The 13728-nt window shown below is 37.3% G+C and overlaps 1 protein-coding gene across 1 annotated transcript in view; it reads right to left on the reverse strand.

The window, feature by feature from the left end:
- Window positions 1–13728, reverse strand: part of PLCXD3 (phosphatidylinositol specific phospholipase C X domain containing 3) — a 159119-nt gene that overhangs the window by 6418 nt on the left and 138973 nt on the right. The gene's annotated exons all lie outside the window — the stretch shown is intronic.

Here is a 13728-nt window from a genome sequence, read left to right on the forward strand (position 1 = left end):
ACTCATGTTGTAGTTTGGCATGGTGTGATTGCAAAAGCTTTGAGATGACAAATTTAGAGATGAATATATGTACTAGAAAATATTTATGATCCCATAATTTTCAGAAAATGTGTGAAATATTTTAAATAGAAATGATAGTGGAAGGCAATCCCTGCATTCAAAGATTTTAGTGTGTGTGTGTGTGTGTGTGTGTGTGTGTGTGTGTGTGTGTGTGTGTGTGGTGAGCTTTAGACCACACCTAGTGGTATTCAGTGCTTACTACTGGCTCTGCACTCAGATATCACTACTGACAGGTCTCAGGGGGACCATATGGAGTACTGGGGCTCAATTCTTGGTTTGCCACATGCAAAGTAAGTGCCTCATTTACTGTACTGTCTCTCCAGCTCCCAAAATGCTTATGATTTGATGAGCAATGGGGGAAAATTTTGATACAGCAAGAGCAGAGCTCATTCTTTTAAACTGTAGCACTGTAGCACTGTCATCCCATTGTTCATCAATTTGCTCGAGCGGGCACCAGTAACGTATCCATTGTGAAACTTGTTACTGTTTTGGGCACATCGAATAGGCCACGGGTAGCTTGCCAGGCTCTGCCCTGTGGGCAGGATACTCTCAGTAGCTTGCTGGGCTCTCCAAGAGGGATGGAGGAATCGAACCCGGGTCAGCCACGTGCAAGGCAAATGGCCTACCTGCAGTGCTATCATTCCAGTCTTTTAAACACATTTACTAAAGATTACTTGTGTTCCATTACAGTGAGGGTTCATAACAAACAAATAAGTATACTCACCCATATAAAACTTACCTTTAATAAAGAAAGGGAACAGGTTAGTAATGTAAGTAAACTATATAACTTAATAGAAAATAGTATGTGCCAGAAAATGAAATGAAATGAAAAATAGACTAGGAGTGGAAAGAAGTGGCTTACTCTAGCTTAAAATAGGGTAACTTTGTTGGTCTTATTGTAAAGAGAAAATTGTATAAAGGCATGAAGAAGATAGGAAGTTGTTTACTTGTATTTCAGCTGTTACTAGGGTCTCAAAGTTCTAGCTTGTCTAAGAAAAAGGAGTGAGTAACATATGAAGTCAGATGAATCATGTGAAAGAGGGAAATGAAATATTTATAGTACCCCCGAAGAACCTGTGGGGGTGCTGTAGGCATTATAAAGACTAGAGATTTACAGTGAGAAAGGAGAGAGCCTGGAAGATCTTGAGGAGACTGGTTTATATGACTTTCATGACATAAGATGATTCATTTCTGTGAGACAATTGGGAAAAGTGTCATTTTAGCTTGTGAAATCAATGAAAATCTTTCAGAAGACTAATCTGTGGATATAGAGAGATAAGGAAATTTTAGCTAGGTGAATGTGGACAAGGGGGTTATAAGGATAATACAATGTATCTTCAAGCAGAGGAAATGCCAGTCCTTCAATTCCTTGGAGGTTGTATGGCATATGAATTAGAGCAGGGCATGCAGACAGACAGATATCAGCAATATCTGTAATGTCAATAATAACATGTAATATCCAATAGGAGCACAAGGGAGTAAATTCTACTGTTATTTGAGGGAGCACAGAGGAAAGAATCTCGAAGAGTGTAGACATAAGTATTCAAGTTCACTTGAAAGACAAATGCTGAGTCAATGCATGTGCAACACTCTGGGTTTAAATTCCATTATTTCTGGACTTGGTAGAATTGATAATATAAACCCTCCAAACATAGCATCACCTTGACATACCCTCTTTATAAAGAGTAACATTATCAGTGCATCTCTTAGGAAAAATGATTGCTCAATAGATGTATTCACCTTGAGAGTCAAGAAGATGTGGGGATAAATAAGATAAAGTCAATTCTAAATTAGTGTTAACCTTAACTAAGTAATTCACTAAAATCCCTCTGGCAGGTCATGAAATGTTCCTGAGAAACCAAATTCCAATCTTAACACTATAATTATCACAAAGAAGCTCCTCTGATGTTCTTTACTAACCCAAGATTAAAATTTCTGAGTCTAAATTTAGAACAATAATTGCCCCCAAGGAGAGCTGTTAGGGGAACAGAAGCATGTTCTTCTCTGGCTCTCCATGAATGAGATCAATTTGAGGATTGATGCAATATTCTTTTGGAATAGTTTTCAATCCTCATTTGCATTTATGTTTAAAATGCCATTCATTGGAGTTCCAGATAAAATTCTCTGTTCAGATACACTTTCTTTCTAAAGTCTATGTAATAACAGAACCAAAATCAACAATAACATTAAGTTAAATCTCAAATATGCAGTATAAGACTTTAGCACTGTTCTCCCGTCCCATTGTTCATCAATTTGCTTGTGTGGGCACCAGTAATGTCTCCATTGTGAGACTGTTGTTACTGTTTTTGGCATATCGAATATACCACATGTAGCTTGCCAAGCTCTACTATGTGGACAAGATAATCTCGGTAGCTTGCTGGGCTCTCCAAGAGGGATGGAGAAATCGAACCCAGGTCGCCCGCATGCAAGGCAAACGCCCAACCCACTGTGCTATTGCTCCAATCAAGAATTATGTTAAGCAGGGCTGGAGCAATAGCGCAACTGGTAGGGCCTTTGCCTTGCACGCGGCCAACCCAGGTTCGTATCCCAGCATCCCATATGGTCCCCTGAGCACCGCCAGTAGCAGTTCCTGAGTGAAGAGCCAGGAGTAACCCCTGTGCATCACCGGATGTGACCCAAAAATAAAAAAAAAGAATTATGTTAAGCAAAATAAATATTTAATATATTGGATTAAAACTTGAAAATATATTGAAGTTGCAATAATTATTTAAAGGAGCATTTCTTAACTTTCTAGATTATTGGTTCCTTATTTGTGCCCTTTACAATATTTTTCCTACTTATCCTTTTCCATGATATTTTAATACCATAGCGAGGTCAAACAATATTTTTAATGTTTATTTTAAGATGGTATATCCTCTGTCAAGTATTCATAACACAAATCATTATCATGATCACCATAATAAACAGGGACAGGAAGGAATTTTGGGAAATGCTGGATAATGTGAACGGCCTTAAAGGTATTGATAGTTCCACAGGTGCACACTTATCCACAAAATTATAAAAATGCATATATTAAAAATATACATTGTTTTTTTTCTTGTTACTGGTTGGGGGTGGAGGGGCTTTCCTAGCAGTGCCCAGGGATCCAGGACCACTCCCAGTGATACACTATTCCAAAGTACAGGCCTGAAGTTTTTGTGCTCGACTTGGTGATGCAATGGAACTAACGCCAGTGGTTCTAGGACCCACCAGGGTTATACCTGGAACTATTCAAGGGCTGTATGCTGCCAGGTATCAAACTCATGGCCTAGAGGATGCCAGATATGCATGAAACACTTTAAACTATCTTTTAATTATCATATACATTTTCATACATCAATCATATATGATATATACATATACATATATATTTAAAGTACATGGTACATTTAGTTCTATGGTATGTTCCTCCCCACCTGGAGAGTTTCTTTTTCCTTTCCTCTCTATTTTCAAATAAACCTTTCTATTTCTCCACACTAAAAATAATGTGATATGAAAGAGCATACGTGATTAGAAAGGTTAAGGTAAGGGTAGAATAGAGTTTGTGGAGACAGAGGGACAAGACAAAGACTGAGTGGGTAAGGATAGGAACAAGAAGCTCTTGGACAAGGTTGGTAAAAATCTCCTTTGAAAGCAGAGTCTGCGCTTCATTTTATATGCATTTAAATGCATATAGAAGAGTTCTTTGATATTAGAAGAGTTCTTTGATATTCTTAAACAAAGAAAAAGCCTAATACTAATTCATACAAAATCTACTCTAATTTTCATGACACTGAAATTCATATTCACATATAAGTAAAGAAATCATTGTCTTCCTTTTAAAGTTCTCAAGTTTCTGTGAGATCCTAAAAAGGCTTACTATATTCATGTTACCTCCACATTTAAAGCTGAAGAAGAGGTAGTAAAAATTTGAATAGTGTTCACTAATTTAATAAAGAAAAAATTCCTAAGTAAAGCTATGCACTCTTCAGAGACTTAAATTCTTTTGAATTTTTATAACACTATTTCAATATCTATTTAGAGAATGGCCATCTTTGACATAGAAAGATATGATTGTACAAATACTGCAGTCTTGTTTTAAAAACTCTCCCCCTTCTCTTATTCTCTCCTTTTCATTTAGATACTGACTTTACAGCATGGACTTAGACTATTTACTTGAAAGACCAGGAAAACAATTTAAATAAAAATAAAAACTTAGATTAAAATGTAGCACTAGTGTCAGATCTTGAACCAGACTGTTTCTACTCAAGTCAGTGTCCGTAGTGATCAAATTCTAAGTCTGGGTTTTACCATCTCTAAAATGGGCATAATGATGAGGATAAATGAGTACTGAGCTCTCTGGAAATGGTGTTCTCTTGACTATCCACTGACAGTCTGTGTAATGCATAGCTCCAAAGACTTCACTTCAAAGAAGAAATGCAGGGGGGGGGCTTAGGGTGGGGGGGCTAGGGGCGTGGGGGTGTTTGGGATGTGAGGGGGCGGGGTGGAGCTATACTGGGATTCTTGGTGGTGGAATATGAGCACTGGTGAAGGGATGGGTATTCGAGCATTGTATAACTGAGATTTAAACCTGAAAACTTTGTAACTTTGTAACTTTCCACAATAAAAAATTAAAAAAAAAAAACAAAGAAGAAATGCAGCAGGGCATTCTTCGAGCAAGTCAGTCATAACGGCTGGGATATAAAAGTGATCCTGCTGGATTTCTTTCTAGGAAACTAGAATATAGCTCAAAAGGTTGGAGAGCTTGCATGAGTGAGGCCCTGTGTTCAATCCCCAGCATCACATGATCCTCGAAACACCACAGGGTATAACTTTGGATGCTCCCCAATACTGCTAAAAGGCTCTCAGTCCTGCTGGATCTGAACACTGAATTTTATTTTTCATTTTATTCCTTTTTTTTATTTTCATTAAATGTTTTTTATTAATGGATCACCGTGAGGGTACAGTTACAGATTTACATATTTTCGTGTTTGTGTTTCAGTCATACAATGCTCGAGTACCCATCCCTCCTCCACCAGTGCCCATTCTCCACCACCGATGACCCCAGCATCCCTCCCACCCCCCATCCCATCCCTCCACCCCACCCCACCTTTGTGGCAGGGTATTTCCTTTTATTCTCTCTCTCCTTTTGGGTGCTGTGGTTTGCAATGGAGGCACTGGGTGGCTGTTGTGTTTAATCTATAGTTTGCTTTCAGCAGGCATCTCCCAACCCGAGCGGGTTGAACACTGAATTTTCTAGTATAGTCAATAGAATATTTCTGTGAGGGGCCTGAGGGCCTCCCAAACATTGCTTGAAAGTATCCCCTATGCAAAATGTTTTTCGCATTGCATATTTGATATGCCCAAAACAGTAACAACAAATCTCACAGTGGAGATGTTACTGGTGCGTGCTGTAGCAAATCAATGAACAATGGGATGACAGTGCTACAGTCATGGTTCCAGTCAAACACATACAGAGAGGGAGGGTGTCCTGGTTGCATAGGGCAAGACTGGGGAAGGGGTTGAATCCTTAGAATGACTTTGTTTCCCAGGTATAGAGTTGCAGCCTGCATCTGAGTGTCCTTTATAAACATAAATTCTAAACTGTATGTAAAGAAGTAGGTTCAGAACCTAACACTGGAATGTGAAGCTTCAAAGCTATTCTCTGACGTGTGGAACACTCTTGAAGAAATTACTTTTCAAAGAGATTGCAGGCTTTCATAGAGGAGAGGCAAGTATATGGGAATCAGAAAACCTTCCTTCTTGAGAAAGCAGAGGGGAGACAGAATCTGCAGGTGCACTGGCTTTGAGAACTGGATTTGTAAAGATTTGGGAGTTGGAAGTGCTGAGTTCAGCAGCCGTCACCTCAGTCTCCTACCCTTGACCTACTCATTCTTGTCAGTCTCCTATGGGGAATGCTTCAACCATCATCCTGTGCTTTCAGGCCAGACAGAAATCTGCAGCTGACCTAGAGGGCCCCTAACAAGTGTCTATCCTGCATGTTCACTGTAATCTCCCTCCACAGCATTCTAGACAGATCCCCAGTCTTGCTCTCCTTGAACCCGGAGCCTAATTTCCATAGACAACTTTGCAAAAGCTGACTTTGTTGCCCACTTTTCTAATTTTATGTCTGATTATTATTATCCAAGAGTGTTTTCTCTTTGCTTCTCTTTCACTTGGCCAACACATTGATCTTTCAGGTTATAATTTAAATGTCACTTTATCCAAAATACCTATCAGCATTAACATTATACTCACACATTTGTTCAACATCTGTCTCTCCAAATAGACTGGTCTCTTGGAGAGCCAAGGACTTCCTGTTCTCCAACTGATGGTTCCCTGGGCTCATAACAGTGTCTGGAACTTTCCTGAACCCAAAGCCAAAGTCCTCCAAAGTTTCCTATCAATTGCACTCTGAACTTTCATAATAAACTTGTTGTAACTAGTTAAGTGTAAAATAGAATATAACTAAGGTACAACAAAGCAGGATTGACCTGAGACTTCTCCCCTATTGGCAATAGAAGAGTGAAATTGCCTTTGTCATTTTTCCAAATTCTTTCCTAAATTCTCTGCTCATATCAAGTTCAAACTTCACTGTGGCTTGATGAAGATAAAAGCCTGCAACTGCCCAGAGGGGCAGTAGGGGTCAATAGATTTGAATAAATCAACTCTTGTGTGATAAATAGGACCCTGCATGTTGATAATGATCTGACACAGACACATCATTTGCTCTTCTGTTACATACATGGCATAGACGAGAGATCTATTGAAATACAAATAAATAAATAAGAAGCCAGGTCATCTCTGATTAGTGTTCAGAGAGGCTTTGGTTTTATTTCCAATTCCAGAAACGTATCATTCTTTAGAATCTTACATAAAGCATGTTGACCTTCTGAATTCCAATATTCTCTAATTGTAAAGTTAGTTAATTGAATAATCAGAGATCAGCTAACCCACATAGAAGATGGGGTACCTATAATGAAGCTATTCATATGCAAAGTCCAGGGTTGGTCATAGCAACTTGTCAAGAGAGTTCAAATGTTCTGAGAACTGCAGATTCGGGTACATGCTGTCATAGAGGAAATAGCAGACACAGGAATGGACTAAATCTCCATGTATCCTATCGAGACAAAGTGCTTCACGTTCTCTGTTCTCAAAGGAACAAACTCCACATTCTCAGGACCTTTCTTCCCATGCCAGGCAGGTTGTTAATTTTGTTTGTTATGGATTTGTTTTACAAAAAGGCAATGGAGTCAAATCAAGCCAAACAAGATCTCTTCTTCCCTTGAAGGTGGCAGCAGCAGCGGTCCTTCTTGGGGTGCAAATGAAAAACTAAAACATTAAAAATCCATTTTCAATTTAAAAGAGATCATATAAGTCATAAGAAAAAATGGTGTTTAGAGTTCATAAAATGGTCGGAGTCTTCAGATTCATCATCATTCCCTACCACAGTGGTGTTGAGTAACTCAGAAATCCTTCCCAGAGACACAAAGCGAACAGATTAGTTCTCCTGGAGATCAGAGCTCCTGGGTAGGGACTATTCTGTCTACGAGTTTTCTAAGAGAGCCAAGGTAAAAAGAAGGCTTTGCAAATTCTAAACAAAAGGATTCTTCAATATATTAATATTTAGATTGCCAGGAGAGAGACAATAGGTTTTCTTTCCAGGGTAGAGTCTCAATAGTGAACACTTTTGTGTGAGATCAAATGTACTCAACTCACAGTTTTTTCTCCAATACCAAATAAGTCCCTCAACCAGCCCAAATGTTCTGGGATTTGGGGTCCTCAAAGCTCAGAGGTAATTTACTTTATTCAAAGCGTGCAGTTTTCTATCTGCTAGTATCTGACCTTCTGTTCTCCTTTTCAGAAAGATTTTCATTTGCAAAGAGAGGACTGCTGCAGAACTTGGGCTAAAAGAAAGTTTTACGGATCTGTTTCTACTGGGAACCAACATTTCAAGGATATCTCAATCTCTATTTAACACTAGATGTTCAATTGTTCCCTATCTGGAGGTTCTGGACCTATGGGCTATCTGAGCTAATAAGATTAAAAACCACTAATCACCCCTGAACTGTGGTGACATGAGTTAATTGAAATGACATGTTACAACTGACTGAATTGTTTCAACAATTCAGTTTTACAATTTATTCCCTACTGCCTATTCAAAAATTTTGTGGAATTCTATATGCCTTGCATTTTAACAATGGAAAATGAACTTACTGTTTATAAATATTCATCTACTAAAAAGAGATAGTTCTTGTGACAGGCACAGATATTTAGTTGTGAAATTGCAGGCCCTTGATCATGGAAACCTGGTCTCCTTCATACTCATTAATTTCTCATACTGTCAACACATGCTTTTTTGAGTTCTTATCATGTGGTAGATATTGGGACAGATGCAGTAATGAAGCAGACATTGTCCTCGTTTTAATTATGGGAACAAGTTCAGAATTACCTGAGCTACTACAACTAGATATTGTTAAATTGCTCTAAATAATTTTGCTTGGAAATAGTAGAGAAGGAAGACAGACACAAAACCTCTTTAAGCGTCAGGCACCAAGTATTTGGCACAAACACCAATTCCAGTGGAAATATTCCATAGACTCTTATAAATTCACAAAGCTATATAAAAACTACCCTTCAAGAATTCATAAGTTACATATCTATTGAGTTTTAATAGGCTTCTTGGACTGGAGCAATAGCACAGTGAATAGGGAGTTTGCCTTGCAGAAGGCCGACCCGGGTTTGATTCCTCTTCCTTGGAGAGCCTGGCAAACTACCAAGAGTATCCCGGTCCACACAGCAGAGCCTGGAAAGCTACCCATTGCGTATTCTATATGCCAAAAACAGTAACAAGAAGTCTCACAAAAGAGATGTTACTGGTGCCCGCTCGAGCAAATCAATGAACGATAAGACAACAGTGCTACAGTGCTACAATAGACTGCTTATAATCAATAAAGGGGCAGTAGAAAGAGCAAAATGTGAATTAGAGGTGTACTTGAGTTAATAATAATGTTTGACTTTGGGAAGGTCACTTAACCTCCCTCATTTTCATCATGTAAAGTGGAGATAATAATGTACAATTTGACACTGTTTTTTACAAGAACAAGATAAAATAGTACGCTAGAGATAGGTTGTATAGAGGTTAGGAGTGAAGTTTTATAGCAGAATGTTTGAATTAAAAACCTGGTATTTTTATTTATGCTGTGTTACTTTAAGCTCTAGATCTTCTAACTTCAGTTTCCTTACTCTTGAAAGGGAACAAGGGGATAATCTATTCTCTGGCTATTTAAATAGTTTTGGTTTTTATTGTTGAATTTTATAGATTCATTGAGAATGTTGGCTATCAATATTTTGTCTAATGTATTATGTGCAAACATCTTTCATTTATTAGGCTGCCTTTTCATTTTAATGCATTTCTTTTGCTGAGAAGAAGCTTTCTCATTTTATGGAATTCTACTTGTTATTTTCAATTTTGTTTTTCTTGCCATTGGAGGCAATTTTCTAAAGAAGATATACAAATAGCCAATAGGTACATGAAAAGGTCTTTCATTAGTTTGTGAAATGCAAATCAAAACAATAATAAGCTATCATCTTATATCTAGATAAGAAAATAACAAGAATTTCAGAGTATTTGAAAAAAAGACCCTTAAACAGTATCATGGAAATATAAAGTGGTGCAGCAATTATGAGTAACTGGTGCAAAGATTCTTTTTAAAAACTAAGATAGAAATCCCATAATAATCCAGTTATTTTACCCTTGGAAATTAATCTGAGGAATATAAAAATACTAATTTGAAGATAGATATGCATCCCTTTTTATTTACAATAACTAATAACTGGGATAATCTATACACTCACTGACCGACAAATGGATAAAGATGCAGTGTATTCCAAACACAAATACTTTTCAGCTGTTTTAAAAAAATTACATCCCAGCATTTGTAACAACATAGGCAGAACTTGAGGGTATTGTGCTAAATAAAATAAGTCAGATGGAAAAAGACAAACACTGTATTATTTCACTCATATGTAGTACGTAAGGAAAATAAACAAATAGATGAACTAAAAAACTAACCTGACTGTAAGAGTAACTAATGGTTTTAACCCAAGAAAGTGAAAAGAATATGGGCAAATTGAAACAAAGGGAAGGGGACAATTATATGGAAAAAGATAAAACAATTTCCAGAGGTGTACTTCATTAGTAGATGTTGATTTTTGATGTTGTATACCTGTAACTTATATAACATTATAATAAAACACTACCTCAAATGAATGAATAAGTGAGTGAGAAAATATGAAGCTTAAGTTGAATAACATGCATTTACAATTTAACACATTAGCTGAGTAAATAAATGTTAAATACAATGAACTCAATAGGTGTATTTTGATACTCCAGTTTTTAGTAGTAATGCCTAAAATGTCTACTTCATAGTAGACATAAAGGTACCAGTTACCCACATGTTGCCTGATTGTAGGTAATAGAAAGCCAAGTGGCTGAAGAGGTTACACTACACACAGAGGTACAGTGATAGCTCTAATGGGCTCCTCAGATCTCTTCTTGAGGACATTTCATACAACTTCTAGGAGTGTTGCTGGTTGCCAGCTCTCAGTTGAGTTTCTGAAAAAAAGTCATCTCACTCAAGGACAAACTTTCTGGACTACAACTTGTTTCCAGTACCTGATAATAGAGAGAAATATGCAAAGGCATTTGCCTCAGCTTGGGACAATGCTGAAGGTTCATTTCAGTTCCAGAACTTCCTATAGGGTTGACTAAGACCTTAGTTATGATTGTATCATAGCCCAATTGCTCTTTCTACCCACTCCCACTTCCTTCACTGACTCTCTCCTAGAAATGCTCCCAAAAGAGCTCTGGAATGAAACTTCCACTCACAAATCTCAGTATTTAAGGTATTAGAAACCCAACTTAGTAGCCTTTGATTTAGATTGACTCATCGACCGGCATCAGTAGCCTCTACCAACCCTAATGTAAATCAATAGTGGCCTTTGGCAACCTTAATGAAATTGATAAACAAGACCCAAATTTTAAATTTACAAATTCAAATAAAGTAGGTCATAAGCTGATTTGAAGGTGTTTTGGGTGGGAAGAGGAAGGCAAGAATCATCTGCAAAAATCAGTATTTATGCTCAGTGCATGAATGGCCATGAGCAGACTCAGGTGGGTGCATCTATTTCCCCTGGAAAAGCAGAAACACTGCTAAAGTTAGATTTTGTAGAAATAGCGACAATATAATCTTACCTCAGCCATATGTTAGAATTACCTGCTGATATCATTAAACTATGAATAATGCAGTAGAGACTTAGAAAAATCTAAACCTACTGCTAAAGAAAACGTGTGTTATGGTCATTTTTCTGGGAGACATTTTTCAGTCCAAATTGCCCAGGACATGCTGGGGAATATTTATTATATCATCACAGCATTCTCTCTCTATAATACTTTGTCCAACTCTAATTCCTCTACATATTCTTTCAAAGATGAATGTGTTTACAGCATCCAAATCAGACATTCAATTCCAAAAAAGAGCCAAATTCAGAAATTTCATATTCCTTAGAGAAAATGTTAACAGGCAGAATGAACATAAACAGAATTTAATTTGATCATAATATCCCAGGTGCTAATGTGTTCATGTCCGTGGGCCTTTATAATCATGCATAATTACCAGGGGTGATTTCTTTGGCCTTTTCCCCTTTAATCAGTGACAAAACAGGTGCAAAGGGTAGAAGAATATGTCATCTGTTCTGAAAAAGAATGATATTCATTATGCTGTTAATTATATAATTTCTTCCTGACAGAGGTCTTTCAAAGTCAATGTCTTTTAATATTACCGAAAGAGTGCAAAATTTTAAGTCAACTAGTCTGAGAAAAGTGTTTTTTTTTCCATTGTGCTATTAGTTGGTTCTATATTTGGGAATTCATGTTATCTGACGTTTAAAAAGAGTTTTCATTTTAGTATTCTTTGACTACATTAAAAATTCCAAAGAATTGCCAGGTCATATTGTAACCTATATGTACTTTATTTACTTATAAGGTCTCTCTCTTCCTTGAACATTTTCTCCTCACCACATATATTAAAGAGTCAGAGAATATCTGATTTTATAATGATCTTGAGGTATTTTAAGAGTGACCACATTTCTGATAAAAATGTTTCCTAAAATGAATTTCATGGAACAATGCTTCATGAAATATTGATGCTCCCAAGACAAATAAGTACTTCTCTCATAAATCAATTTAGGGAAATTTGAAGTCTGATGTCTATGATACACACAGTAGCATAAGGAAATAAGGAAATTTTGTAACTTGGGCATAGAGTGTAACAGAGTATATATACCATCATCCTGGGTACTACTGTTCCCTTATTGCATACAAAGAATATTATTTCTATTTCTCTAATAATGTTTCCTAGCTATACCATTGTTTACTTTTCCTTCACTTTTTTTACAGCTTCTTTTAAAATAAATGGGTAGGTCTTTGGTAGTTCTAGTGGAGAGAATCCAGCTTTTCTAGAGGAGGTAGCTGCAACCTTATATATTTTTCTCCTTCTTGAATTCAAGGAATATCTCTGATTTCAAAAAGGATATAAAACAGTCAGTAGCAAGCGCCAATCAGTACTATGAGAAACATGGCCTGAGGTGCTTCTATGTTTGTCACAGATGTGTTCACAATAGCCAGAATCTGGAAACAACTCTAGTGCCTGAGAATAGATGACTGGTTAAAAAAACCTATGGTACCTCTACATAATGGAATACTACACAGCCTTTAGGAAAAATGAAGTTATGAAATTCGCTTATAAAGGGGTAGACATGGAGAGTATTTTGCTGAATGAAATGAGTCAAGAGAGGGACAGACATATAATGATTCCATGCATTTGTAGGATTAAAAAAAACTTAATATGAGACTAATAATATCCAAAGACAGTAGCAACAAGGAAGATTGACCCACTTTTGGAAGCTTGTCACAAGTACTAGGGAAAAAGGCAGTTGGGATAGATAAGGGACAACTCTGACAAAGATAGTTAGAAATGACCACTATGGATAAGAAGTGTGTGCTGAAAATAGATAAAGGAACAAACATGACAACCTCTCAGTATCTGCATTCCATACCCTTAAAGTAAAGAAGGAGGTGGGGGAAGGAGAAAGATAGAGAGGGAGGAGAGAGAGAAAGAGAGAGAGAGAAGGAAAGCACCTGCCATAGAGACAGGCCTGGGGGCAGGATGTAAGGGAGGGAAACTGGGGGACATTGGTCATGGAAAATGTGCACTGGTGGAAGGATGGGTGTTGGAACATTGTATAACGGATCCCCAACCATGAACAGTTTTGTAACAGTATATCTCACTCTGATCCAATGAAAAAAATCAATTAATATTTTTTAAAAGGAATGACCTGAGGTTGAACATTGGTTGGAGCTGAAGTGGAGCAGATGGGAATTTTAATTGTCAGGGACTCAGATCCAGCTGGAGGTAGTAATGACACTATCAGGGAATACGACACATCCAAGGAAGTCTTTTATGGCTTATTAAGCCAATAGTTGATCATGAACTTATTCACCTGCCTGAGTTTACAATTGGTGATTACAGAAGCAGATTTGGTGAAGTGTCATGGTGATAACAACAATGTTGCCCTTCCTCAGGGCTGGTGCATATTTTAGTTTTAATTAAGATATAAATTGATAAA

Source organism: Sorex araneus, chromosome 1 (assembly GCF_027595985.1).
Source record: "Sorex araneus isolate mSorAra2 chromosome 1, mSorAra2.pri, whole genome shotgun sequence".
Taxonomy (NCBI): Eukaryota; Metazoa; Chordata; class Mammalia; order Eulipotyphla; family Soricidae; genus Sorex; species Sorex araneus.